The following is a 26,789-nucleotide window of genomic DNA, read 5'->3' as shown; positions in this document are numbered from 1 at the left end:
GATGGGAGGAGGAAAGGAGAAGACTATGTTTTATAGTATCATCTTATAGACACTTTATCTTTGCTTCTGATTTAGCTTCAACTCAGTGATTTATAACATTTTTTGTTGCACTTTTCCCTACAGCTCAGCTTTTATGCCAACAGTTTATGATTTATAAGTACAAATGCACAATTTTGGGCAGTTGTGGATCTGTCACAGGAAAAGGAATCCCTTGGGACCACTTTACTGTTTTCTAATACTGGTTGTTAAGTCTTGCCTGTAGCTCTTCAGTCAAGGCACAGATTTCTTTAGCATGGGCATCTGCAACCCTAAGACTGTGCAGGCAATAAAGAAGACAATGGCATGCCAGCACAACTGAATAGCACAGAGAAAACTGGGCCTGGAGTATTCTTCGGTGGGAGTGATCAGGCTGGCTGTGGTTCTGAACTATAACTCGTCACGTTCTGCCTGCATATATGGCCGTACTACCCTGAAAGCGCCCTAGATCAGATTCTTTGATAGTTATTACAGGGAACAAACTCTGAACTCAGACTTGAAAACCCTGGGCACTTTGGATTCCCTTTTCTTTGAATTCTGTCTGGCTTTTCCTCTATCTGTATCTTTATTCTCCTTCGATGACAATGACTAAGTTTGGCTAAAGTGAACACGTCTCATCTGCTAGTTTGGGAACATGTGAGAGCTTCTTGTCTCTACAGGAGATAGAGAATATAAGGTCTGTCTGCATTCTCCTTGCCCTGTGGGAGTGCTTGTGTGTTTATGTGCATACGCAGACATTCTGGTTCCATATATGGCTTTATAGCTGGCTATCCACAGATACTATCAGCATATCATAGGTTAGTGCCATCTCTGTCTTCTTATGGCACCTGCCCCAGGTAGCCCACCATGTGTTCTTCACTCATATTGCCAGACTGGAGCTGGAAACATCTGCCCTCCATGAACAGTGGTCAATGTTAGAAGCTTGAAGGCTAGTCTTTAAAGCTCACCATGATCTATACCACTTGTCCCTGGACTCTGCTTCTTCACTGGGGCTCACTCCAGAGTCTTCTGTCTTCCATGGCACAGTTCCCATGCCTACTTTACACTCAGGGAGGCTGTCTCTTGCCAATGGTTGACAATGACGTCACGGGAGAGGTAGTCATGCGAAAAATCATCCACCCTCCACTCTTTTTGTCGCTAAGTTTCCCTTCTGCTGTTAGTCTATGCCCACAAGTAACGCCTCTTCTGTGACGGGGAGGAAGGGGATGGATGATTTTCCAGAGCTTCTGGTGTGCATATCAGGCTTATAGCAAACTGTGCACATAGATATGTGTGCGAGTGTGCCATGGTATGCATGTAGGGGTGAGAGGGGGAGTCAGGAGTTGACTCTTGGCTTCCATGTCGTTGAAGCAGAGTCTCTTTTATTGTTTCTGACACTGGGCTGTATACTCCAGGCTAGCTGGCTCAAAAGTTTCTGGCTGGTTCTTCTGCTTTCACTTCCCTTCTTGAGGGAGGAATGCTCAGATTAGATGCAAATCACTGCATCCAGCTTTCTAACTGGGTGCTGAAGACCAAATTCAGGCTCTTGAGCTTGGTAGCCAACTTCCCCAGCCCAAGACAGCTGTATAAAGCAGAAATTCCACAAAGAAATTTCATGGTATTTTAAAGTACTGTGTTAGCCAGCCTTTTGCTGCTGTTATCAAAAACAGCAGACAGGAAAAAAACGTAAGGAAGAATTACATTGGTTCCCAGTTTCAGAGGGTTCAACCCATGTTTTCTTGGTTCCATGTGTTTGGGATGAGCATCCTGGTGGTGTATGTGGTGGTGGAAGTTCTCACTATAGTCAGGATGTAGAGTGAAGGAGGAATATTAGAAGGGGTCACAAGGTACAGCTCTAAATACCTACCACCACTACCTACTTCCTCCAATTAGGACTGACTTCCCACTTTTTATACCTACTCAATAATGTCAAAAGATGCCACCATGAAGAGATTAATCCAAGAGTTATCTCAGAACCCTCATTAGTGTTCTCTGGAAATACCTGTGCAGACACACCCAGAACAAGTATGTTTTATTAGCCATAGGTATTTCTTAATCTAAGCAACTTCAAAGTGAAGATTAACCATCACAGGCATGAAGAACTTTTTAAAAATTGGTACTAGTCTTTTATAAAAGAACAATATAAATAACCCTGAAATTTTCTAATTCCACATTACTACTCCGTGAACTGGGGTCAATGAAGAACTCAAGGTGTAAGACAAGAAGTACAGAAAGGCGACGAGGTTTTCATGGGGAGCATGGTAAATTAGAGCAACACCTGGGCTGTAACGTATGTCCTAATCCAAGGAACTTCCTTTATCAGGGAGTGGGGGTGTTCCTCAGAGACAAGAAAACAAAATATATGTAAGACAGAGAATGGAGGTCTGTCTTTGGTTCTTCCATTTATTTCTAGCATGAATCTGGGCAGGACAACAATCCTCAATGTATTTTGACCTGAGTTTCCTCCCTGTAGCAAGTTGTGATTAGAGAGAATCAGTGTTTATCTACTCAGACCTGCAGACTGGAGGGTCCCAACACCATCTGATGCTAATATAGACCTCACAGGCAAATGATTTGTTGGGCCAAACTATCTGAAGCCATCTCCACCTGAAGTTGAGCAGTAACAGCATGCTGACCAAGCAGGCCTGCCCGTACTACCGTGTTAGGAGATAGAGAATGCAGCTCTAGATTTTGGTTATCTTAAACCTTAAACCTTAATCCTTGAGTAAACGCCCCTTTGTTACTTTGTGTGATGGATGGAGCACTTGCTGCAGGAGATGGTTTTAGGAATGTGAAGCTGAGATCTTTCTCCTCTATCCGATGGACATATGTTGAAAGAGCACAGATTTGAGTATGAGTAGAGCTTTATTTATAAAAGTACAACACTGAAAGTATTAGTTGACAATGATAAAGGTAATTTTTCATGCAGCAATTGGAAATTTGGAAGGTGGAATTTCTGAACTTAGATGGCTTCTTACTTATGATGAGCACAGGTTATGGTAAGTAAAAAACAAAACAAAAATAAAACAAAACAAACAAACAACAACAACAAAAGCAAAGCATAGCATCCACTATCCCTAACCTAGCAACCATGACAGCTTGGACACAGCAAACTAGAGAGTATTGGCTACTGGCCTTTGTCCTCCTGGCTGGCTGGGAGTGCTGCTTGTTTCAACAGAAAGCACCGTGAGTTTCAAATACTATATGGTACACTGGTAGCCTGGGAGAAACTGAAATTCAAAACTTATGGACTGCACTGCTGTCCATTAGAGAGGACCCAAAAGCAAGCTACTTAGGACCCAAAAGCTCCCCACCCCAACCCCCGCCCTTGGTTTTTGAGACATTTTGAGACAGGGTTTCTTTGTGTATCCTTGGCTGTCCTGGAACTAGCTTTGTAAAGCAGGCTAGTCTCAAACTCACAGAGATCCATCTGCCTCTGCCTTCTAAATGCTAGGATAAAAGGCTTGCACCACCACCTCCCAGCATAACCCAAAAACTTTTAATAGGAACCACTGTTAAGTGGGGAGTCATATTTAAAGAGTGTATAATGGTTTTATTTGCCAGTTTTTAAAAAAATAACCAAGTTTATATAAACATAAAAAAGTTTTCACATCAGATGGATAATGAATATGATTCTTAAAATATTACATAAGTATATGGAAGTGCTGTACATCCTGGGGAACTGAAGTCTTCCAAGTGATCACTCCATGCTGCATAAAAAGACTCACACAAGTGCAAGCTAACCCAAACTACTGTTACTATCTATAACTGAGTACAAGAAGTCCACAGACATGGTTTCACTGTTCACCTTACAACTAAACTCTTAACACAGAACCATTTGATAAATTTTTGTGTAACATAAAACATCCTTAGTTACCTGTAAAGACCATTAAAGTAGTTTACCCCTATTCAGCACACTATAAAGCTTAACTACTTCAGTATGAACAAAATCACAACAGATTAGATGCAGGATCAGATATGAGACTCAAAGCTGCCTCCAAGTCCAGCAGATGGCTCAGTCAGTAAAGTGTTTGCCATGCAAGCATGAAGAACTGGAAGCCTGGCATCTACATAACAGTCTAGGGTGTCCCAGAGCTGAATAGAAGAGATGGGGAGCAGTGAGAGTTGGCTCACTGGCCAGCCGACTTAACAAAATCAAATAAGTAGAGGTCCAGTGAGAGACCCTGTCTCAAAAACTATGGTGGAAAGCAATAGAGAAACAAAGCCCAACACTGATCTCTGGGCACACACACACACACACACACACACACACACACACACACGAGTTTTCAGAGAACAAAAATTTCAGAAATATTGCAAAAGATATATATTGATACTTATATTCTTGTAAAAGATTTTATTTGGAAAATAAAGTCCATTTTATTAGACTGACTCATTTATGTTAAGATGTAATGAACTATTTTGAATTTCTAAGTACATGGCTCAGGCGTCTAATCATTAATATGAGAAGTGCAAGAAGACACACCTACACAAATGCTCTGTAAAGTCTTCAATAACTTTTAAGAGCACAAAGGGGTCTGAAGCTTGAGAAATGCTTAAGTAGGTGACATATAGACTCTTTTGAGTTTCTATAAACACATGTATGGAGGATGGGTGATGAAGTCTGGAAGTGTTTTGCCTTTTCAGTTAAGTTTTCATCCCCATCACCTTTGTTTCCTTAAGAATAAGAGAGAAAAATAGAAAAAGTTATGACATTAACCAAAATTTATCTAGATGAAATTATCAGTAACTGGATTAAATATTAATTAAATTAATATTAAAATTAAAGTATCAGTAACTGGAAATGTTAGAACAGAATAAACAAAATGCTCAGCAAAAAAGTATTAACATGTAATTCTTCAGAAACTTATGTTACCTAATTTGAATGAATATTCAAGGAATATCTCATAAATTGTTTCAATTTCATGATATTTATGTTTTTCCCAAGTTTTAAAAAACATCACAAGATTTTGTTGATAGTCTATACCTATTCAAAAAAATAAAGCAGTCTCTGAAGAATTTAAAAAATAAATGTATTCAAAATTGTTTTAAATTAGTTATTCAAAACCCAAACAATCATAAAAGTCTTTCCGTCTCTGTAGCACCGAGCATCAAGCTCAGGACCTTCAGCACACAGGCAAACTGAGTTCTACCACTGAGCTAGACCTCAACCTGAGCAATACTTTCTAAACATATGCAGGAACTTCTGTAAGTATCTTTAGAATTTCGATGTCAATTACTTTGAAAATTTGGCAGGGCCAGATCTGTGAGTCTGTAGTCCTATCAGTATTAAGCTTTTAAAATAAGAATTGCACGACAACCTAAATACCCGTCAAACTACTTGGCTTTTATCCCTGCTCAACTCATCACACCAACCATCTGCATAAAGATGCAGGCATCTGCTATATGGCAAATGGTCTCCAGGGCAGATGTTTCCATCCTTGTGTTCATGTCGCCCGGGCTGGATACATTATTTGAACAGATGTACACAATCTCAAAGTGTTGTGTCCCACAGTGAAATGTCTCCAACTGCTTTCTATCAGAATACATAACTGCTATTTGCACCTGCATTTATGATAACGATAGAAAGCAGCAGGGGTTCTGACAAAGTGAGATGTGACACTATGAAATATATTTACATGGTTAATTGGAATTCCTGGAGACTATGCCGCCAAGTGGGCCACACTGACATTAACATATGCTCAAGTAAACTGTCTGCTTACCGTCCTGATTTTTAATATAGGTACTTCAATAAAACCACCCATAATCTGAATTTACTCACGAGAATATTTTAAAATCTAGTATTTTATCCCAAAATAAAATAAGTTTTCAGCTATGATCTACGCCATTGTTTTAGGCCACCCAGGTCATTTCTACTTGGCGGCTGTACAAGGATATGAAACTAGGTGTGTATGTTTCCCATTTGTCCTTCTGTCAACAGAATAATACACTGATAATGTACAGCCGTGTTTTGCAGAAGTTATTGCATGGAAAAGTCTTGATTTTCAACATTAAACAGTTAACCAAAACCAGCTTGAGAATGTCGTTTGTATTTGGTCGGTAGCATAAAGTGGCACGAAGGTCTAAGAGCAACACTTAGACCATTTGTTAGGATCAAAATGTTTCTATATGAATTTCACATCTTTACAAACAAAATATTGGTAGTGCATAAGGATGATCCCCTCCCCTACTACCCAAGAAGGTCAGGTCACAAAGCCATGTTAATGCAACTAGGGATGCCAGGGCTGGAGGGCCAGAGCACTTGGCGATAGTTTCCTTTAAAGCTTTCATTAAGTTACAGTACTGTGGTTACTGTTACAGATGCAAGATCTACTTTACTAACCTGCAATTTAAATGTCCCAACCTTCAGTCATTATACCTGAGTTGTTATCCAAAATAACTTGTTTGTACACGGTGAGTGTATGTGTGTGTGTAGGCAAAGGTACCATCCACCTTTTTTTGATACATTTTTTCTCTCATATATCTTTTGTGAAACAGGGTCTCTCATTGGTAGGGGCTGGATAAGTAGGGTACATTGGCTGCTGCTGAGTGTAAGCCCCAGGGATCTCCGAGCTCTACCTCCTCATTGCTGGGATTACAACTGCATACCACCACACCTGGTCTTCCTTTTATACATGGGTTCTTAGGATTCAACTCAAGGACTTTACCCACTGAGGCTTCTGTAAATTATCTTAAGATTTCTATTGTGTTCTAAAGGAATTCACAAGAAGCATTTATAAAGAGCTAAGTTTTGTTGAAGGCTCTATATTCACTAATTTGTCTACATGGTAACATTTATGTGTAACCCCAAATCCAATGTGCATGGCATTTTCTTGCTCATTCACAAACATGTGCAGAGCATGGAAAAATCTGAGCTACATGACATTCACTGCTCACAGCTGAGGTCAGGCAAGGTGACACTCTGCCTTCATGTTTTAGCTTTCATGCTATAAATAAGAGTTCTTTTCGTGGTCTAAATAGCACCATGGTTTTGTGTTTTGTATTTTTTTTTCTTGGTGAGTCACTATTTAGAATGGCTCTCGAGCACAGTGCTGAAGCAATGCCTCGTATTCTTAAACACCAGAAAGCTGTAGTGTGCCTTATGAAGAAAGTATGAATGACAGGGAAACCTTTGAGCCAGCACACATCTTTCTGCTGGGTTTGGTGCTATGAATCAACTGCACTAAACTAAGCATCTCTACAGTGAAATGTGAAATACAAGGTTTTTTACTGAGTGCTGTGACTGAGGCCCACAGGAAGCTAACTCTGCATCTACAAAGGGTGGTGGTTCAGTGCTGCCTAGGGCGTGTTTTAGAGCAAACTCCAGGCAGCTGCCTGAATCCCAAGTCTTGTGTACACTGCCCCTGCTGAGGACTGCTGTTAGCCAAGGTCACAGAGCACAGACAGAAGAGTGGACTCCAGGGAATGCTTTGCTTTTGTTTACTGGACAGAGAAGAGAGGAGAGGAGGCAGGAGGGAAAACCATCCTAGAGAGGAGGCTAGGAAAACCTTTTTTTTTTTTTGGTGGCATGTTAAAAATGTATAGTAGATAATGAGGCAATCAATGATGCTTAGGTAAAACCCTCACATACCCAAGAGCTGAGCCAACTTTGGCTTTTCTCTTTACTCCTTGCGCACTACCTCTCTGAAGGCAGTAAATACTTGGTAAAAGCATATTTATTTCCACTGACCTTAGAACTCTAACCAGTTTGGTGTTTCATTAAAAAGCAAAGGTTGAAACATTTTCACAAAGTCTGCTATGATTTACAAACATGCTTGGGGACCTAAGCATCTATAACATAATTCAGTATATATATATATATATATATATATATATATATATATATATATGCATCTATTTCATGCCAGTGGACTTTTAACTCTGTCAAGGACAGAGAATTCAGTAATAGAAGGAAAATCACAAACCAAGGAGTCTATCAATGCCCACAATAACTTAGACATCTAATGACCCTTCACCAGCACAACTTGAAGAAGGGAAACACACAAACTCTACTACCGAAAGAAAGAAAGAAAGAAAGAAAGAAAGAAAGAAAGAAAGAAAGGAAAAATGACCAGAGTTAACAACCACTGGTCATTAATATCACTTAATATCAATGGACTCAACTCACCTATAAAGAGGCACAGGCTAAGAGATTGGATACGAAAACAGGATCCAACATTCTGCTGCTTACAAGAAACACACCTCAACCACAAAGACAGACATCTACTCAGAGTAAAGGGCTGGGAAAAGGTTTATCAAGCAAACGGACCTAAGAAACAAGCAGGTGTGGCCATACTAATTTCTAAGAAAGTTGACTTCAAACTAAAATCAATCAAAAGAGATGGAGAGGGACATTTTTTACTCATAACAGGAACAATTCATCGGGATGAAGTCTCAATCCTGAATATATATGCCCCTAATATAAAAGCACCCACTTATGTAAAAGAAAGGTTACTAAAACTCAAGGCAGTCATCAAACCACACACACTAATAGTAGGAGATTTCAACACTCCTCTCTCACCAATGGACAGGTCAATCAGACAGAAACCTAACAGAGAAATAAGAGGATTAAGGGAGGTAATGAATCAAATGGACTTAACAGACATCTATAGAACATTCCACTCAAATAGGAAAGAATATACCTTCTTCTCTGCAGCTCATGGAACCTTCTCGAAAATTGACCACATACTAGGTAACAAAGCAAACTTACACAGTTACAAAAAAATATCGGTAACCACCTGTGTCTTATCAGATCACCATGGATTAAAGTTAGAATTCAACAACAATGCTATCCCCAGAAAGCCTACGAACTCACGGAAACTGGACAGTCAACTACTGAACCACACCTGGATCAAGGAAGAAATAAAGAAATTAAAGTCTTTCTTGAATTCAATGAAAACGAAGACACAACATACTCAAACCTATGGGATACTATGAAAGCAGTGCTAAGAGGAAAGTTCATAGCATTAAGTGCCCACTTAAAGAAAACGGAGAAAGCACACATTGGAGACTTAATAGCCCACCTGAAAGCTTTAGAAAAAAAAGAAGCAGACTCACCTAGGAGAAGTAGAAGACTGGAAATAATCAAATTGAGGGCTGAAATCAACAAAATAGAAACACAGAAAACAATCCAAAGAATCAATGAAACAAAAAGCTGGTTCTTGGAGAAAATCAATAAGATTGATAAACCCCTATCCAAACTAATCAAACGGCGGAGAGAGAATACGCAAATTAACAAAATCAGAAACGAAAAGGGAGACATAACCACAGACACAGAGGAAATTCAGAGAATCATTAGATCTTACTACAAAAACCTGTATGCCACAAAATTGGAAAATGTAGAAGAAATGGACACTTTTTTAGATAAGTACCATATACCAAAGTTAAACCAGGACCAGGTGAACAATCTAAATAGACCTGTTAGTCGCGAAGAATTAGAAGTTGTTATAAAAAACCTCCCCACCAAAAAAAGCCCAGGTCCAGACGGCTTCAATGCAGAATTCTACCAGAACTTCCAAGAAGACCTAATACCTATACTCCCTAATGTATTTCACAATATAGAAACAGAGAAGTCATTGCCAAATTCCTTTTATGAAGCTGCAGTTACTCTGATACCAAAACCATACAAAGACATAACCAAGAAAGAGAATTACAGGCCAATCTCACTCATGAACATCGATGTAAAAATACTCAAGGACAGAGAATTCATCAGGAATGTTATAAACAGTCCAAGATGAGTAACATCTTTTATCTTCAAATTTTAAAAAAGAGGCAAATATTGCCCAATTACACCAAGCATTTCTTATTTGAGTTCTAAAATGCTATATTCACAGATATCAAATTGTCTGTAAGATGTATATAATCATTTATATACATAAGATATGAGGACATTTATTCTGATACTACTACCACAGCATTTTATTTTACTTATTTATTAGAATACCATAACTTAGGCCATTATTTACCTTGTAGTCCAGACTGCCCTGGAGTCCACATCTAGCTGACTTTAAACTCATGATAATCTTCCTGTTTTCACCTTCCCAAGGGCTAAGATTATGTGTGTGAGGCACCACACCTGTCTATTATTTTTAAAAATATTTATATTGATGATGATGATTATGGCGGCGGCAGCAGTGCTAGAGTCTGTGTGTGTGTGTGTGTTTGTGTATACGTCAGAGGTGGATGTTGGGTATCTTCCCTAATCAAGTTCTACTTTACTTTCTTTTAAATTTTATTTATTTTTATGTGTATGGGTATTTTCTCTGGATATATATGCATATGTATGACATGTATGACTGATGTCTACTTCCTAGTCTCACTTTTAAGTTAATCAGATGTTAGGGCAGAGTTCAGAAAGGCAGCACAAGAGCAAGAGCTTTCTACTTGCAGTTGGCTTGCCTAGAAAACAGCAAAACCAAAACATTAACTTGGCAAATAACTAAGTTCTTAGGAATTTCCTTAAAACAGAGTCTCTGCTGGATGTAAACAAAGACAGAACTCCAAACTCCTCCTGACTTACCCAGTCTTTAATCCTCAGTGGGCATGACCACAGTGAGCTCTCCCCAGCACATAGTGACTACGGGTGAGGGAACTATTTGACAATGTGGGGTGTGTGTGTGTGTGTGTGTTAAACAAAACTAAATAAATGCACTTGTATTTTCTCTCCCTGTTTCTCTACTGTCCCCTATTTCCTGTACTGTCCAGTAGCCCAAGCCCCATCTAATGCACTGGGTAAACATCAAAGCATGTGACAGAGTTCCTGGTGAGAACCACCTGGACCATCACTGAACCTGATTTCAACACATAACTTCCTTAGGTGAAAGCGTGTTAATGGAATACTTTCCTTAAGTGCCACAACTCTGCTAACAATATCACGTGTGAATTACATAGTGAAATGTGGGCACGTTTAAAAGGCTGCTATTAAAAAATTCCATATTTATAATCAGCGATCATTGATTTGTTAACCATCAATCAGTATTTACTTAATAAATAACTTGTGTCCAGAAAACTTCTCAGGTCACACAAACTGTTTTCAGAGACAAGAATATAAGCAGAATAATAACAAATAAATGCAGTACTTTTCTTTGATAAAATATTAGTATTAATCAGGAAATATTTAAAGAAATGAGTAAAGTTAATTAAAAAATCCTGGTAACTTTTAGGCTCCAGTTACTCTTTTAAAATTGCTTTTCTTTTTTTAAATTGGTTTTTATTGAGATTTACATTTTTCTCTGCTCCCCTCCATGCCCCTCCCCTCCCCACGTCAATCCTCCCCCAAGGTCCCCATGCTACCAATTTACTCAGGAGATCTTGTCTTTTTCTATTTCCCATGTAGATTAGATCTATGTTAAGTCTCTCTTAGTGTCTTCATTGTTGTCTAAGTTCTCTGGGATTGTGGTTTGTAGGCTGGTTTTCTTTTTGCTTTATGTTTAAAAACCACCTATGAGTGAGTACATGTGATAATTGTCTTTCTGTGTCTGGGTTACTTCACTCAGAATAATGTTTTCTAGCTCTAACCATTTTCCTGTAAAATTCAAGATGTTATTTTTTTCTGCTGTGTAGTACTCCATTGTATAAATGTACCACATTTTCTTTATCCATTCTTAGGTCTAGGGGCATTTAGGTTGTTTCCATGTTCTGGCTATGACAAACAATGCTGCTATGAACATAGGTGAGCACATGTCCTTGCAGTATGATTGAGCATCCTTTGGATATATACCCAAAAGTGGTATTTCTGGGTCTTGAGGGAGGTTGTTTCCTAATTTTCTGAGAAATCACCACACTGACATCCAAAGGGGCTGTACCAGCTTGCATTCCCACCAGCAATGGAGGAGTGTTCCCTTCACTCCACAACCTCTCCAGCATAAGTTGTCATCACTTGTTTGATCTTGGCCATTCTTTCAGGTATAAGATGGAATCTCAGAGTTGTTTTAATTTGCATTTCTCTGATGACTAAGGATGTTGAACATTTCCTTAAGTGTCTTTCAAGTCATTTTAGATTCCTCTGTTGAGAGTTCTTTGTTTAGGTCTGTACTCCATTATTTTTGTTGGATTATTTGTTCTTTTGATGATTTCCTGAGTTCTTTATATATTTTGGAGATCAGACCTCTGTCTGATGTGGGGTTAGTGAAGATCTTTTTCCATTCTGTAGGCTGTCATTTTGTCTTGTTGACCATGTCCTTTGCTTTACAGAAGCTTTTCAGTTTCAGGAGGATCGATTAATTAATTGTTTCTCTCAGTTTCTGTGCTGCTGGGGTTATATTTAGGAAGTGGTCTCCTGTGACAATGCATTCAAATGTATTTCCCACTTTCTTTTCTATAAGGTTCAGTGTGGCTGGCTTTATGTTGAGGTCTTTGATCCATTTGGACTTGAGTTTTGTGCATGGTGATAGATATGAATTTATTTTCATTCTTTTACATGATGATATCCAGTTATGCCAGCATTACTTGTTAAATATGCTTTCTTTTTTCCATTTCATATTTTTTTTTTGCTTCTTTATCAAAGATCAGGTGTTCAAAGATGTGTGGATTGATATCTGGGTCTTCTATTTGGTTCTATGGGTCCTCCTGTCTGTTCTTACGCCAATACCAATACTGTAGGTCTGTAGTAGAGTTTGAAGTCAGGGATTGTTATGCCTCCAGAAGTTCTTTTATTGTACAGGATTGTTTTGGCTATCCTAGGATTTTTGGTTTCCTATATGAAGTTGCATTGAATCTGTAGATTGCTTTTGGTAAGATTGCCATTTTTTACTACGTTAATTCTGCCTACCCAAGAGCATGGGAGCTCTTTCTACTTTCTGGTATCTTCTTTAATTTCTTTCTTCAAAGATTTAAAGTTCTTGTCATACAAGTCTTCCATTTGTTTGGTTAGAGTTACTCTGAGATATTTTATGCTATTTGTGGCTATTGTGAAGGGTGATAATTTTCTGATTTCTTACCCAGCCCATTTATCATCTGTGTACAGGAGGGCTACTGATTTTTTTTTTTTTGAGTTCATCTTGTATCCTGCTACATTGCTGAAAGTGTTTTTGAGTTGTAGAAGTTCCTTGGAAGAACGGTTGGGAACACTTATATAAACTATCATATCATCAGCAAATAGTGAGAGTTTGACTTCTTCTTTTCCAATTTGTATCCCCCTGATCTCCTTTTGGTATCTTATTGCTCTAGCTAGAACCTCAAGAACTATATTGAATAGATAAGAAGAGAGTGGACAACCTTGTCTTGTTCCTGATTTCAGTGGAATTCCTGGGAGTTTCTCTCCATTTAGTTTGATGTTGGCTGTTGGCTTGCTGTATATTGCCTTTATTATGTTCCTTGTATCCCTACTCTCTCCAAAGTCTTTATCATGAAAAGATGTTGTATTTTGTCAAAAGCTTTTCCAGCATCTAATGAGATGATCACATGGTTTTTATTTTTCAGCTTGTTTATATGGTGGATTACATTGACAGATTTTTGTATGTTGAACCATCCCTGCATCTGTGGGATAATCATGGTGGATGATGGCTCCGATGTGATCTTGGATTCGATCTGCCAATGTTTTATTTTTGCAATGTTGTTCATGAGTGAGATTGGTCTGTAATTTTCTATTTTTTTTTTTTTTCGAGACAGGGTTTCTCTGTGGCTTTGGAGCCTGTCCTGGAACTAGCTCTGTAGACCAGGCTGGTCTCGAACTCACAGAAATCCACCTGCCTCTGCCTCCCAAGTGCTGGGATTTTCTTTCTTAATAATGTTTTTCTGTGGTTTGGGTATCAGGGTAATTGTAGCCTCATAAAAAGAGTTTGGCAATGTTCCCTCTGTTTCTATTGTGTGGAATAATTTGAGGAATATTGGTATTAGTTCTTCTTTGAAGTCTTGTAGAATTCTGAGCTGAAACCATCTGATCCTGGGCTTTTGTTGGTTGGGAGCCTTTGATGACTGTTTCTATTTTTTCAGCAGTTATAGGTCTGCTTAATTTGCTTATCTGTTCTTGATTTAATTTTGGTAAGTGATATTTATCCAGAAAGTTGTCCATTTCCTTTAAGTTTTCCAATGTTGCGGAGTGCAGGTTTTCAAAATATGATGTGATGATTCTCTGTATTTCCTCCATGTCTGTTGTTATGTCCCACTTTTCATTTCTGATTTTGTTAATTTGTATATTCTCTCTCTGCCTTTGGTTAGTTTGAATAAAGTTTTGTCTATTTTGTTGACTTCCTCGAAGAACCAGCTCTTTGTCAAATAGGTTCTTTGCATTGTTTTCTTTGTTTCTATTTTGTTGATTTCAGCTCTCAATCTGGTTATTTCTGTCTAGTTCTCTTAGATGAGTTTCCTTCTTTTTGTTCTAAAGTTTTCAGATGTTCTGTTAATTCACTAGTGTGGGATTTTTCCAGCTTCTTTATGTAGGCATTTAGTGCAATGAACTTTCCTCTTAACACTGCTTTCATTGTGTCCCACAAATTTGGGTATGTTGTGTGGTCATTTTCATTGAATTTTAGGAAGTCTTTAATTTCTCCCTTTATTTCTTCTTGACCCATTGATGATTCAGGTGAGCATTGTTTAATTTCCATGTGTTTGTGGGTTTTCTGGAATTAATATTACTGTTACCATGGTGGTCTGATAAGATAAATTGGGTTATTCTAATTTTTTTCGTATTTGTTGAGGTTTGGTTTTTTTCTTACCGAGTATGTAGTCAATTTTTGAGACGGTTCCATGAGGTACTGAGAAGGTATATTCTTTTCTGTTTGGATGGAATATTCTATAGATGTCTGTTAAGTCCATCTGAGTAATAACATCTGTTAGTTCTCTTATTTCTCTGTTCATTTTTTGTCTGACTGACCTGTCCAGTGGTGAGAAGGGAGTGTTGAAGTTTCCCACTATTAGTGTGTAGGGATTAATGTGTGATTTTAAGCTTTAGTAGTGTTTCTTTAACATATGAAGGTGCCCTTGTATTTGGGGCATAGATGTTCAGTATTGAAATTTCCTATTGATGGATTTTTTCTGTGACTAATATGAAATGACCTTCTTTGTCTCTTTTGACTGATTTTAGTTTAAAGTCTATTTTGTTAGGTATTAGGACAGCTACACCCGCTTGTTTCTTAGGTCCATTTGATTGGTGTATTTTTTCCCAACCCTTTACTCTGAGGTGATATCTGCCTTTTAGGTTGAGGTGTGTTTCTTGTATGCAGAAGAAGGATGGATTCTGTTTTTGTATCCAGTGTGTTAGCCTGTGCCTTTTTATAGGTGAGTTGAGTCCATTTACATTAAGGGTTATTAATGACCAGTGATTGCTATCTCCTGTTAATTTAGTTTTCATTGTTGGTGATGTTAATTTGTACGTTTTCCCCTTCTTTGGGATCTGCTGCTATGAAACCATCAATTGTCTGTGTTTTTGTTGATGTAGCCAACTTCCTTGGTTTGGAGTTTTCCTTTTAGTATTTTGTGTAGGGCTGGGTTTGTGGCTAGGTATTGGTGAAATCTAGTTTTGTCATGGAATATCTTGTTTTGTCCTTCTATGGTGATTGAAAGTTTTGCTGGGTACAGTAGTCTGGGGCTGTCATCCGTGGTCTCTTAATGTCTGCAAACACTTGACCACGACCTTCTGTCTTTCATTGTCTCCAATGAGAAGTCAGGTGTAATTCTGATAGGTCTACCTTTATTTGTTACTTGGCCTTTTCCCTTTGCAGTTCTTAATATTCTTCTTTTTTTACTCTGTATGTTTAGTGTTTTGATTATTATGTGACGAGAGGACTTTTTTTTTTTTTTTGATCCAGTCTATTTGGTGTTCTCTAAGCTTCTTGTATCTTCATAGGCATATCTTTCTTTGGTTGAGAAAGTTTTCTTCTATGATTTTGTTAAATCATTTCTTTTTGTGCTTTTGAGTTGAACAACTTCTCCTTCTTCTATACCTATTATTCTTAGATTTGGCCTTTTCATGGTGCCCCATATTTCCTGGGTATTTTGGGTTAAGCTTTTGTTAGATTTAATGTTTTCTTTAACTGATGAGTCTATTTCCTCTAGTGTATCTTCAGCTTCTCTCTTCTGTCTCTCACATTCTGTTGTTCATGCTTGCACCTGTGGTTCCTTATCGTTTTCTCATTATTTCTGTTTCTATAATTCCCTCAGCTTATGTTTTCTTTATTATCTCTATTTCAGTTTTCAAGGTTGAATAGTTTCTTTCATATGTTTGAGTTCTTTTTCTTGTTTTTTTTTGTGGGATTTTATGATGTATTCTAATTTTTTGTTTGTCTTTTCCTCCATTTCTTTAGGGGAATTTCTCATTTCCTCTTTAAGAGTTTCAAACATTCTCTTGACGTCATTTCTTAGGTCATTTTCTATTGTGTCATCTGTATTTGGTTGTTCAGGTCTTGCTGTTGCAGGGTTTTTAGGTTTTACTGGTGTTGTGATGCTCTTTGTGGTGCTGTGTGCTCTTACCTTTTCTACTCATCTTTTCCTCTAATAGATGTGGTTGGGGCTGTCTGAGATTCTGTTGAATAATCTTCTAGGTGTCAAAAAGTCCAGAGCTCAGATGGTTTTTCCCTGTGGTATAGTTAGTGTCACAGTTCTAGTTGCCCTGTTGTTTACTCTGTGTTCCTGGAGATAGCTCAGGGCTCCTGTGCTTTGCTCTGCTCCCTTGGAGTTTGCTGTCTTATGCCTACTTTGGCCTAGGTTACTGGCTTTGACTTGTTTCTGTAAATCTTGGTCTGGATCCCCTCCTCAGAAGTCCCTGGCTTGTAGTTGGTCCCGCAAATGTTTCTGGCTCTGGTCTACTGCCTCGAAGTTCCCAGGCTTGGGAGTGCCCAGAACCGCAGAGGACCTGGCTCAAGCTTACTTCCTCAGAAGTCCCAGACTCATGCTTGAAACCGCAGGGCTTCCAGGTTCCTGCCTATTCCCTTTGATATCCCAGACCAATGCCCAGACCTACAGAGGTCTTGGCTCAGGCCTACTCCGTCTGAGGTCCCAGACTTATGCCTGGCCCCACAGAGATCTCTGGTTCCTGTCTATTCCCTCGGATGTCCCAGATTCATGCCCAGACTGGGAGAAGTCCTGGCTCAGGCCTAGTTCCTGGGAGGTCCTAGACTCACACCCAGACCCACAGAAGTCCTGGCTTAGGTCTACTCCCTTGAAGGTTCCAGATTCACGTCTGGACCCTCAGTGGACTCTCTTAAAATTGCTTTTCTTTACTCATGTAATTTTCCATAATATAATTTTATATTGATCTAAAATGACTTAGGAATTCAAATATGTAATTTAGTATTGGCCAGAAAAGAAGAAGGGAATGATTGGGTGATTGTTAGCAATCTACTTTGTATGTTTATATGGTGACAATGGAGACAATCAGTGACCTCTGGCTTGTGATAGATCTTGGGTTCAAATCAGTGGCTTACTGGTTGGTAAATTACATCCAACCTATTGTGAGGTCCAAATAAACAAAGGATGGAAAGCTGTAGTAGAGGGGACACCACACTACATACTTGACTAATGGTTTTGTTTGTTTGCTTGTTTTAGTTGTAATCCCTCTTTTTCTATCAAATTCCAGGACTGGGACTTCAGCAAAGACTAAGGAGGAAGTTCCTAGGGATGCTAAATCTGAAGAAGGCTCAAGAGGTTGCACCTGGAGGTCAAGACAAAGCTGGCAACTAGTAATATGCTGGGTAAGGTATATAAGTTACCTCCATTAATCTCCATATATACTACAGAGCGGGATTTACTATCAGAGTTACAGAGAAGGGTGCTGGTGTCACATGATGTACCTAAGATTATAGAATCAAGAGGTAGAACTGAATTAGAAATCCAGCTTCCATGTTTTCTAAAGACTTAGGGTACCATATTCTTAGGAGTAGAGATCAGATCAGAGTATTTGTTTCATTTATTTTAAGGATCTTTATAGCAAATTCTCTTTTTTGCTAAAAGTTATGTCTTGTACTAAGATTATCCAGTTTTACAGCATGAAAGATGACATCTTTTCTTATCTATATCACAAATTTATTTTTCTGTATAGAAGGTGCTATGCAGGGGAAAGGAAAAATATGCATTCCTCTTATATGTTAGTTTATTCTTTATAGAAGGACAATGTAGTTAGTCTTTATTAAAGAGTCTATTTCTACCTAAAATCTGTTTTTATGAACACACTAGAAACTTCTGTTAAAATTAATCAGGAATCATCTATACATGGTATTGACACTTGCAATCCTATCTATTAAGGAAACTAATGTGAGACAAATCCCAGCAAGAAGGGTCAGGACCACTCCCACAGGGTATTTAAGTGGGATCCCAGAGGAGAAACACATGGTTTCAGGTTTGCATGGGCTCCCCGCTGTCCTGTCTCCCGACCATGTGCTTGGCCAACCAAGAGCGCTGTACTAATAAAACAATGGGCATTTTGATTTAATTTGATTTGACCTAACTGGACTTCTTTGCGCCGGCGGAGCTGCCCCTTCTTAGGGTATTTTTCTTAACACCAATCTCTCCACACTGCCAGATACTCCACATCCTTCTCCAGGGTCTAGTCTGGTGAGTTTCCTTGACTCATTCAAGCCATACGGATAGATCTAGCCTGCTAGATCTAGCTTGTGTCCCACTTTGTCTGGCTACCCCTGCCTGCAACAAATCAACCTCTGGGCTTTCTCCTTACCTGCCACCAATCTGCAGGTTCCTCCCATACCATGCCTAACTTTCTACACAGCTAGGTAGAGCATAGCCTTCTCCAAGGTCTAGTCTGGTGGGTCTGCCTGACCCTTCCCTCCATAACCTATCAGATCTAATCTGGATCACACATCCAGTGCTCAGGCCTAGTCTAGCCATTTTGCCTCCATCACAACCATTCTCTAGACTTTTGCCAGGACCTACCCTGCCAACCCTTCACTCAAAGGTACCTTGCATGCCACAGTCAACATTTCCATCCAGAAAGATCTACCCCCACACTACAGGCTTGGACCAGGAGGTATATCCCATATATCAGCCCAGAACCTTCTGTCCACTTGACTTCATTCCTCCCAAGCCATTTCTAACCTTTAGGCCCAACTTGCCTGTATATCCCTTCTTCTACTTCAACCTGCTCTGTCCATATCAGACTCAGAACAAAAGAAATCCATATGCCCAGATTTCTTAATGGAAACTTTGAAAGCCAGAAGAGCCTGAACAATGCACTCCAAGTCCTAAGAAACCAGAATTAACAGCCTAGACTAATATCTGCCATAATTGAAGGAGAATGAAAAACTTTCCATGATATAAACACTCTAATACTTTTATTCAACAAACTGAACCTAAAGAAAATAACAACAAAAAAAAAATTTTGGATTGAAGGGAATGCCAGAGACTATGGAAGAAATATGAAGCCATAATTTGTAAAACACAAAATACCACTGAGAACAATAACAACAGCAACAAAAAGAAAAATCAACAGTATGAAGAAGGCAATTAACAAATACATTTCAACAACTTCAAATATCAATGTTCTTAATTTTATAATCAAAAGACATAGGCTAATTAACGGGATCAAGAAACAAAATCCATCTGTTGCCTGCCTACAAGAAACATATCTTAGCTTTAAAGAAAACAAAGCTTTAGAGTAAAAAGATGGACAAAGTACTCCCATCAAATAGTTTGGAAAGAAAATGGCCCCCAAAGGGACTAGCACTATTAGGAGGTGTGGCCTTGTTGTAGTAGGTGTGATCTTGTTGGAGGAAGTGCGTCACTGTGGGGGCGGGCTTTGAGGTCTTTTTCTGAAGCTCCCCTCAGGGTGAAAGCCAGTCAACTTCCTGTAGCCTGCAAGATGGAGCACTCTCAGTTCATGCCTGCATGTCACCATGCTCCCCTTCATGATCACTGTAAGTGAGCCACCCCAAATAAATGTTTTCTTTATAAGCGTTGCTGTGGCCATGGTGTCTCTTTATATCAATAAGAACCTAGTTAAGACAAGCAGGAAGGAAGCAGGCATCTCTTTCCCAATATCTGACAAAACAGTCTTCAAGCTAAAACTTAACAGAAAAGACAAAGAGGGACAATTCATTGTAATCAATAGAACAGTTAACAAAGAAGACATTACTATCCTAAACATATATACACCACACTCTGGTGCACCCAATTTTATAAAAAATGTACTACTGGATTTAAAGACACAGATTACCATCAATCCATTAATACTAGATGACCCCACTTTCTCCAATAGGTCATCTGGACAAAAAAAAATAGAGAAACATCAGAATTAATTGATATCCTGTATAAAATGAACCTAACAGATATTCACAGAATATTCCATTCCAATGAATATACAGTCTACTTAGCAGCACATAAAATCTTTTCTAAATTAGACGGTATTCTGGGGCATAAACAAATATTACAAATTCAAAAGACTGAAATAACTTGTACCCTATCTAAATATAACAAAATAAAGTCTATGTTACAGCTCTGGAAGTGGGGAGGAGGCAAAAGGTATCCTGGCAGTTGGGAGCCAAGGAATACCACAAAGTCACATAGGACAACAAACCTCGCATCAGAGATTTACTGAGAAAGACACAAGAAGGTGGCAGCCTCTGCTCAGGAGAGAAGAACTGAATAGGACATAGGCTTTATATAGTTTCTTGGGGGCAGAGCTTTTCAAGGTGGCCTGGGATTGCTGGTATTTTGTGGTCTAATCTTGGGCCACCTGTGTCTTAAGGAGCTGGGTCTGGTCATTTTGGACATAAGAATATTCTGAGGGCAGGGGGTGGAGTCTGGAGGTCCTTAGGGGCAGAACCTGGGCACTGGCTTACATTACCCCCTTTTTGTTTGCTGTTGATAAACTATCAGGGGTCAGGAAAGGGGGGCAATGCTCTCATTAGCCTGCTGAATTGGGGCATTGAAGTCCTTAGGGCAAACAGATCTTCACTGTCAGGGTATAATCTGAGTTACAGGCCTCTGGCTCCATAGTCAGTAATCTTGTAATAGCAACTGATTAAAATTTAATTAGAAATTAAAAAATTTAATTAGAAATCTTTTGAATCTTTTGTTGAAGAAATCTAGACAAGAGGTTTAAAAGGCGGGGGTGACTAGTAGGAGTAAGAAGAGGAGGAGAAGGATGACTAAGTACAGTAGAATCCAATTCCATATTGGTCTTTCAATGAGCCACTGGCCAGAAGCATCGAGGTGTTTCTTACATTTTTGGAGATCCATCTGGAGCTGTCAAATCTTATCTTTTACTATATCTGACTAGTAGACATAAAAACAGCATTCCTCCCAGAGGAAGAGGCAAAGATCACCCTCTCTACTGTTAGTAACTGTAATCCTAGTAGATTGTGTATTCCTATGGTGGTCAGTGAGTCTTTGGTCCTGGAGGCTTAAGGATAGTCTGAGCCACCTGTTGGAGATCCTATATGAACTTAGTGGAGAACTGATGGTAAACGGCCCCCACTTTTCCTGACCCCTGATAGTTCTGACATTGCAGTGGTGACTCAGGCAGTTACACCCAGGAATTCAGGAAAAGGTAGGACCTGGACTGCTTATTTGTCATGCCATACCACTATAAACTCTATGATGGGAACTGGCAAGGGTTGGCCCTGACCACCCAGCTGGTAGGTAGCAGTAAACTTGAATGCTGCCAATGACCAAGGCATTGTGAATATTTGGACATAAGGGCTGGGTGGCAGTGCTCAGGGTCAAAGTATTATTTATTATGGATCAAGGAATTCAGTGTGTGAATCCAGCCCATAAAGTATGTACCTGAGGAGTCAAAACAGATACAGTTTGACTTAAAGCAGTCTATGATACTGAAGAGATAGATGTAGAAGAGATAAAGGATGATAGGGATATTTGGCTTAGGAATGAGCTGAGAGACAGTAGGGACAAGTTGTAGAGGCCCAGAAGGACTTGCTTAAGGAAGCTGCAGGACTTAGCAGGCAGCTCCTAGGGAGAGGAGGCAAAGAAACAGGGAGGGCTCCAATAGAGGGAGAAGGCAAGTGTCATAGTAACTACAGAGTTTCCCATGTGCTGGGACTCTGAAGGGTGTAACAAGCTCCAAGAGCCAGAAAAAAAGAAGATACTTACTAAGCAGGCAAAGAGATAGAAAATTATAGCAAGTGGAGGGAAGAAACGGCTGAAGAGGTAGGTTCTAGAATTTGGAACCAATTACGATGGATGGATGAATCAACAGAAACAAATGATTTGTACACACCTTAAGAGAGTTAAATCAGCAACTTGAGACAGTTTGAAATGCTGAGACACGGGCATGGCTGAAGATTGTGACATCCTCTACCAATGCTACCTTAAGAGAGAGAACTCAGGAGGGGAGTAGTTCTCGGAGACCCTTGTACCTTAGAAGATAGAAAAGATGGTGAAAAGAGAAAACAGTGGTGGGTGACCTGAGGGTCCACCTTTTATTTGCATATGAGAAGCTCAGGTACAGCCAGAACATGCAGGCCAGGTGCCCATCCTTGGATAGTATGGTCTAATTTCTTCAATAAATACGTAACAGGTACAAAGGAAGGTTCCAATTGGTGACCCAGGACCCTGAGCATATATCCCTTCCTTTTCTCTAACACAGAAAGAGAGAATGGGCAAGTTAAGTCCAGAAGATATAGTGTGGCGGCCTGAAGGAGGCTTTGTTGAAGCTTACAAAAGGGCTTGGTAATCGGCACAGGGGGTGGGGGGTTCATGTGAGGGCTGTCCTGGAATTGCTGGGGTAGGACAGACCAAGTGAGTTGGGTAGAAATTGTGGTGGTTGGGTCAAGGAAGCCCGGACCTGTCAGTTGTCTACGGCCAGACCTAGGAGGTCGGCTGGAGGGCAATTTATGCTTGATGTCCTCACACTGTGAGGAACACAGGGGCAGTGAGCAGCCCAATGTCCCCCGCTTGATGGCATCTTGGACATGTCAAAGTGGTTTAGAAAAGCTCAGGCAAGCCCAGTGACTTTCCTAACCACATCTGAGGCATGAATCTGGAGGTTGTTGGGTTTTGGAAGGCAAAGGAGCCTAAGCAGTTGCTATGGCCAACTAAAAGACCTTAGCTAGGAGCAGGTATTTTTGTTTTCAGGCCCTTTTCATCTCTCCCATGGTACACCTTGATGGCCACTGCTAAGATTTTTGCCTGTGGAGTTAGGGCCGTCCTCTCTAGATATTTAAGTTTAGCCACAATGTCAGAGAAATTCTGGGAGGAAAGCTTTAAGGGCAGGCTTACAGAGACAAGCTTGGAGCAAGTTGTTTGGACTTTATCTGTATGTGCTCCAGCCTAGTCCCAGACCTGTCTGTGCTCCTTGGGGGGATGGGGTTGGTGAGAATCATATAAATGCCATGGAAAGTAAGCTTGGTAAAATTGGGTAATATAGTGAAATTCTTTAATAAAGGTGGAAAATTAGTAGTACAGAACCCCAATCAAACATTTGAGAGTGTCTGTTTAATGAGTAGGTGACTTCCACCTTGACTAAGCCATTCACTCTGCGAAGAGAGAACCATTATTAGTTTAGGCTGTGGTGGTAGGGGATAAAGGGGGTCCCACGGTAGAGTGGGAGTGAGTAACAGGAGGACTAAGGGCTGCCAGTAGGTTGAAAGGTGGGAACCTGAGAGACTTGATTTGGCTGGTTCATTTCTGAGGAGGAACAAAGGGAACCTAAAGAGGCCTGAGACTGTGAGTTGAGGCCAATAAGGAGGCTCATTAGAGTGATCAATAATAGTGGTGGAATCATTTGGTTCGGGCTTCATAGCTACAAGGATTTTTTTCCTGGTTTATACTATGTGGTTACTTTTAATCAAGAAGGGAGTGAAGTCACATGGCAAAAAAATCCATTTTTTTTCCAACTGTAGCAGAGATGGCTATCAGCAACGTGGCTATCTTTATCCAGATTTGGGGGGGGTACAACAGCAAAAATGGTGGCAAGCCACATGTTTCCTTTAAGATCACTTATGCATAGATTTTTAGCTATCAACCCTGGTGTGACAAGTTTTAAGTTAACCCTTTTGTTACAAATTTTACAGATTTTTAATCATACCCAAAATGTCTACAAATCTTGAGATACAGATAATTTACACAATAGTCTTACAAATCTTGAGATAAGACTTATATCTTAGCAAAAGTTTTAGAGAGTTAGACTAAAGCCAAGAGAGCATGAGATGAGTAGCAATGGTCCCCACTGGGAATAGTCTGCCCCTTATTTTGTTTGCCTTTCCTTTCTCTGTAACAACGTCAGGTGGCTTGCCTGATACGGGACAGACATTTCAGAGGAAACCTTTTAACAAGCATGCTTGGGTCTAGAGAATGGGGAAACACACCCACCTTCAGAGCCAGCTTTTAATTGAAGTGGAACAGCATCAAACAACAGTCTAATGTCACTCAGTTAAAAGATTCCTAAAAAAACACTTGAATTCCTGTAAAACTGAATCCAGTAAGCTGAGAACAAAGAAGGCTTAGAAATATGAAATTTTGGGGTCCTGGCTACAGACAGAGGATGCTGCTCCCTTCCCCACCCTGCCCAGGTCCAGCTCCTGACTCCTACTTTGCAACAAACTTACAGATTCATCAACCATACCTTAAAAGACAGGACATGTACACAGTGTGTGGGTGGTGGTGGGGGCAGTGAGACGAGTCAAAATAAGTAAAAAATAAGCAGGGTTTGGAGTGTAGAAAAGAGAAAGCCTAAACTTCTTGCAGCATTTGTAAAGGCCCTGAATAATATTGGGACCTAGGGTGCCATTAGGCAGCCATTTGGATTGATTATCTAAGGAGTATTGAGGCCACATTTGATTGCAAAGGCAAACAAATTTAGGGCCCTTCAGGTTGGGTGTCAAGGGTAGAGGCTTGAGGTTTTCTATTCTAGGAAGAATGAGATATTACAGAAGGCATGGCTCCCATGGATGGGAGTTGGGGTGGAGAGAAAAAAAAAACTGCAACCTGTAGTCACAGTCATACCCAGGACTCAGGGAGGACCAAATGCGTACCAAGCTTTTTAGCTTGGGGGTCAGAGCTAATAGCCTGACATAGTGACTCAGCACTTAGAACCAGGGCTTTCAATGAGGTCCGAAGACATGTCATAAGGTGATGAAAAACTGAGGTCTGTAATGAGCTCAACCATGAGAAAGAGCTGGAGAATAGAGTCACAAAAGCCACAAGGGCCTACAGAAGCTGTGGGATTATGGCAGCTTCGAAGGGAAGGTAGAAGATGCAGGAAAAGGATGCAACAGTCCAACTGGGCCTAAGGAAACTGCACGGTTGTATCTCTAAGGATGGGTTAATGGGGTCAGATGAAGAGGGTCAGCCACAGCCTTAAAGATCATGGCTGGGGGTACCTCTGACTCCAAGAGTTCCAGAGGGTTAAAGACTCAGAGAAGCATTTACAATGACCAAAGGGGAAACTTACCAAATTGCTGCTGGTGGATAGAGTGTCAAACAATCAGTGAATCAGCATGTGAGTCTGTTGTGGGTGGACTAGAGATGAGGGATAAGACCCCAGTGTGGTTCAGACCCTGAGGGGGAGCATAAGCACCAGGAGAACCTATCTGAGTCACAACACCAATGTAAGTTCTAAATCTCTGAGGGCAAAGGCATGCTGGCAGTCAGGAGCCAAGGAGTACCCCAAAGTCATGCTAAGCAACAAACTTCACATAAGATATTTTTGGAAAAGACACAATATGGTGATTGACTCTGCTAGGGCAAGAAGCAGCAAAGAGCTGAGCAGAAGGCAGGTTTTATATAGAGTTTCTCAGAGCCAGAGTTTCCAGGGTGGCTGAGCTTAGGAACTGGTGGGCTTTGTGGTCTGATCTTGACCTTTTTACTCTGTAGGGTAGAGCTTTTTGTCTGTGTCTTAAGGGGCTGGGTCTGGCCATTATGGCCATTGTAGGGTTCTGTAGGCAGAGCCTGGTAGTTGAAGGTCCTCAGTTGCAGGGCCTGGTTACCCTCTTGCCTTGTGCTTACAAACACATCTCAAGCAAATACATAAACTCATAGAGATTAAATAGTTCATTACTGAATGATGAATGGAGCAAAGAAATCAAGAAAGAAATAAAAAGCTTCCTGAAACTAAATGAAATGAAAACACAGTACTCAAAATCACTGAAAGCAGTCCTATGAGGAAAATTTATAGTGCCTACATTTAAAAACAAACAAAACAAAACACAGAAAAATCACAAATAAATGGTTTGATGGTGCAACTCAAAAACTTGAAAAAAAAAACAAACCAAATCAAAACTCAGTGGACAGTAAGATATATTAAAAATCAGAACAGAAATTAATGAAATAGAAACAAAGAAAATAATACAAAGAAGTAATAATTCTCAGATCTGGTTCTTTGTGACGATAAACAAGATTGACATACCCTTGGTCCAACTAAGCAAAAGAAAGAAACAGGACCAGAAATGAACAGGGAAACATTATAACAATCACCAAAGATATTCTGAATATCATAAGGGAATGCTTTAAAAACCTATACTCTATTAATCTGAAAAATCTAAAAGAAATGCATGAACTTATAGATTCCGCAAAACCACCAAAATTAAACCAAAAAGTTAACAACCTAAACATACCCATAACAAGTGAGGAGATTAAAGTAGTAGTAAAAAGCTTTCCAGCTTTAATAAGACCAGGACTAGATAGATTCACAGCAGAATTCTACCAGACTTTCAAGAAAGACCTACAGCAAAGCAAAAAACAAAAAACCAGGCAAGGACAAACAAAAATGAAAATGCTAATGTCAATGGTGAACATACTCAAAACTGCTCAATAAAATACTTACAAACATATATCAAAAAGATTATACACCATGACTAAGTTGGTTTTAGCCATGAAATGCAGGGATGTTTCAACATATACAAATTTATAAATAAAATAAAATAAATAAA

At 39.6% G+C, this 26,789-nt stretch overlaps 1 protein-coding gene across 4 annotated transcripts in view; it reads right to left on the bottom strand.

Annotated features, from left to right (window-relative positions):
* The window catches only part of Znf438 (zinc finger protein 438), a 142,873-nt gene that overhangs the window by 13,668 nt on the left and 102,416 nt on the right, over positions 1 to 26,789 (bottom strand). The window lies entirely within an intron of this gene.

This window comes from Chionomys nivalis, chromosome 13, assembly GCF_950005125.1.
Source record: "Chionomys nivalis chromosome 13, mChiNiv1.1, whole genome shotgun sequence".
Taxonomy (NCBI): Eukaryota; Metazoa; Chordata; class Mammalia; order Rodentia; family Cricetidae; genus Chionomys; species Chionomys nivalis.
Note: the sequence above shows the minus strand (reverse complement) of the source record. Positions and strands in the feature narration are given on the sequence as shown.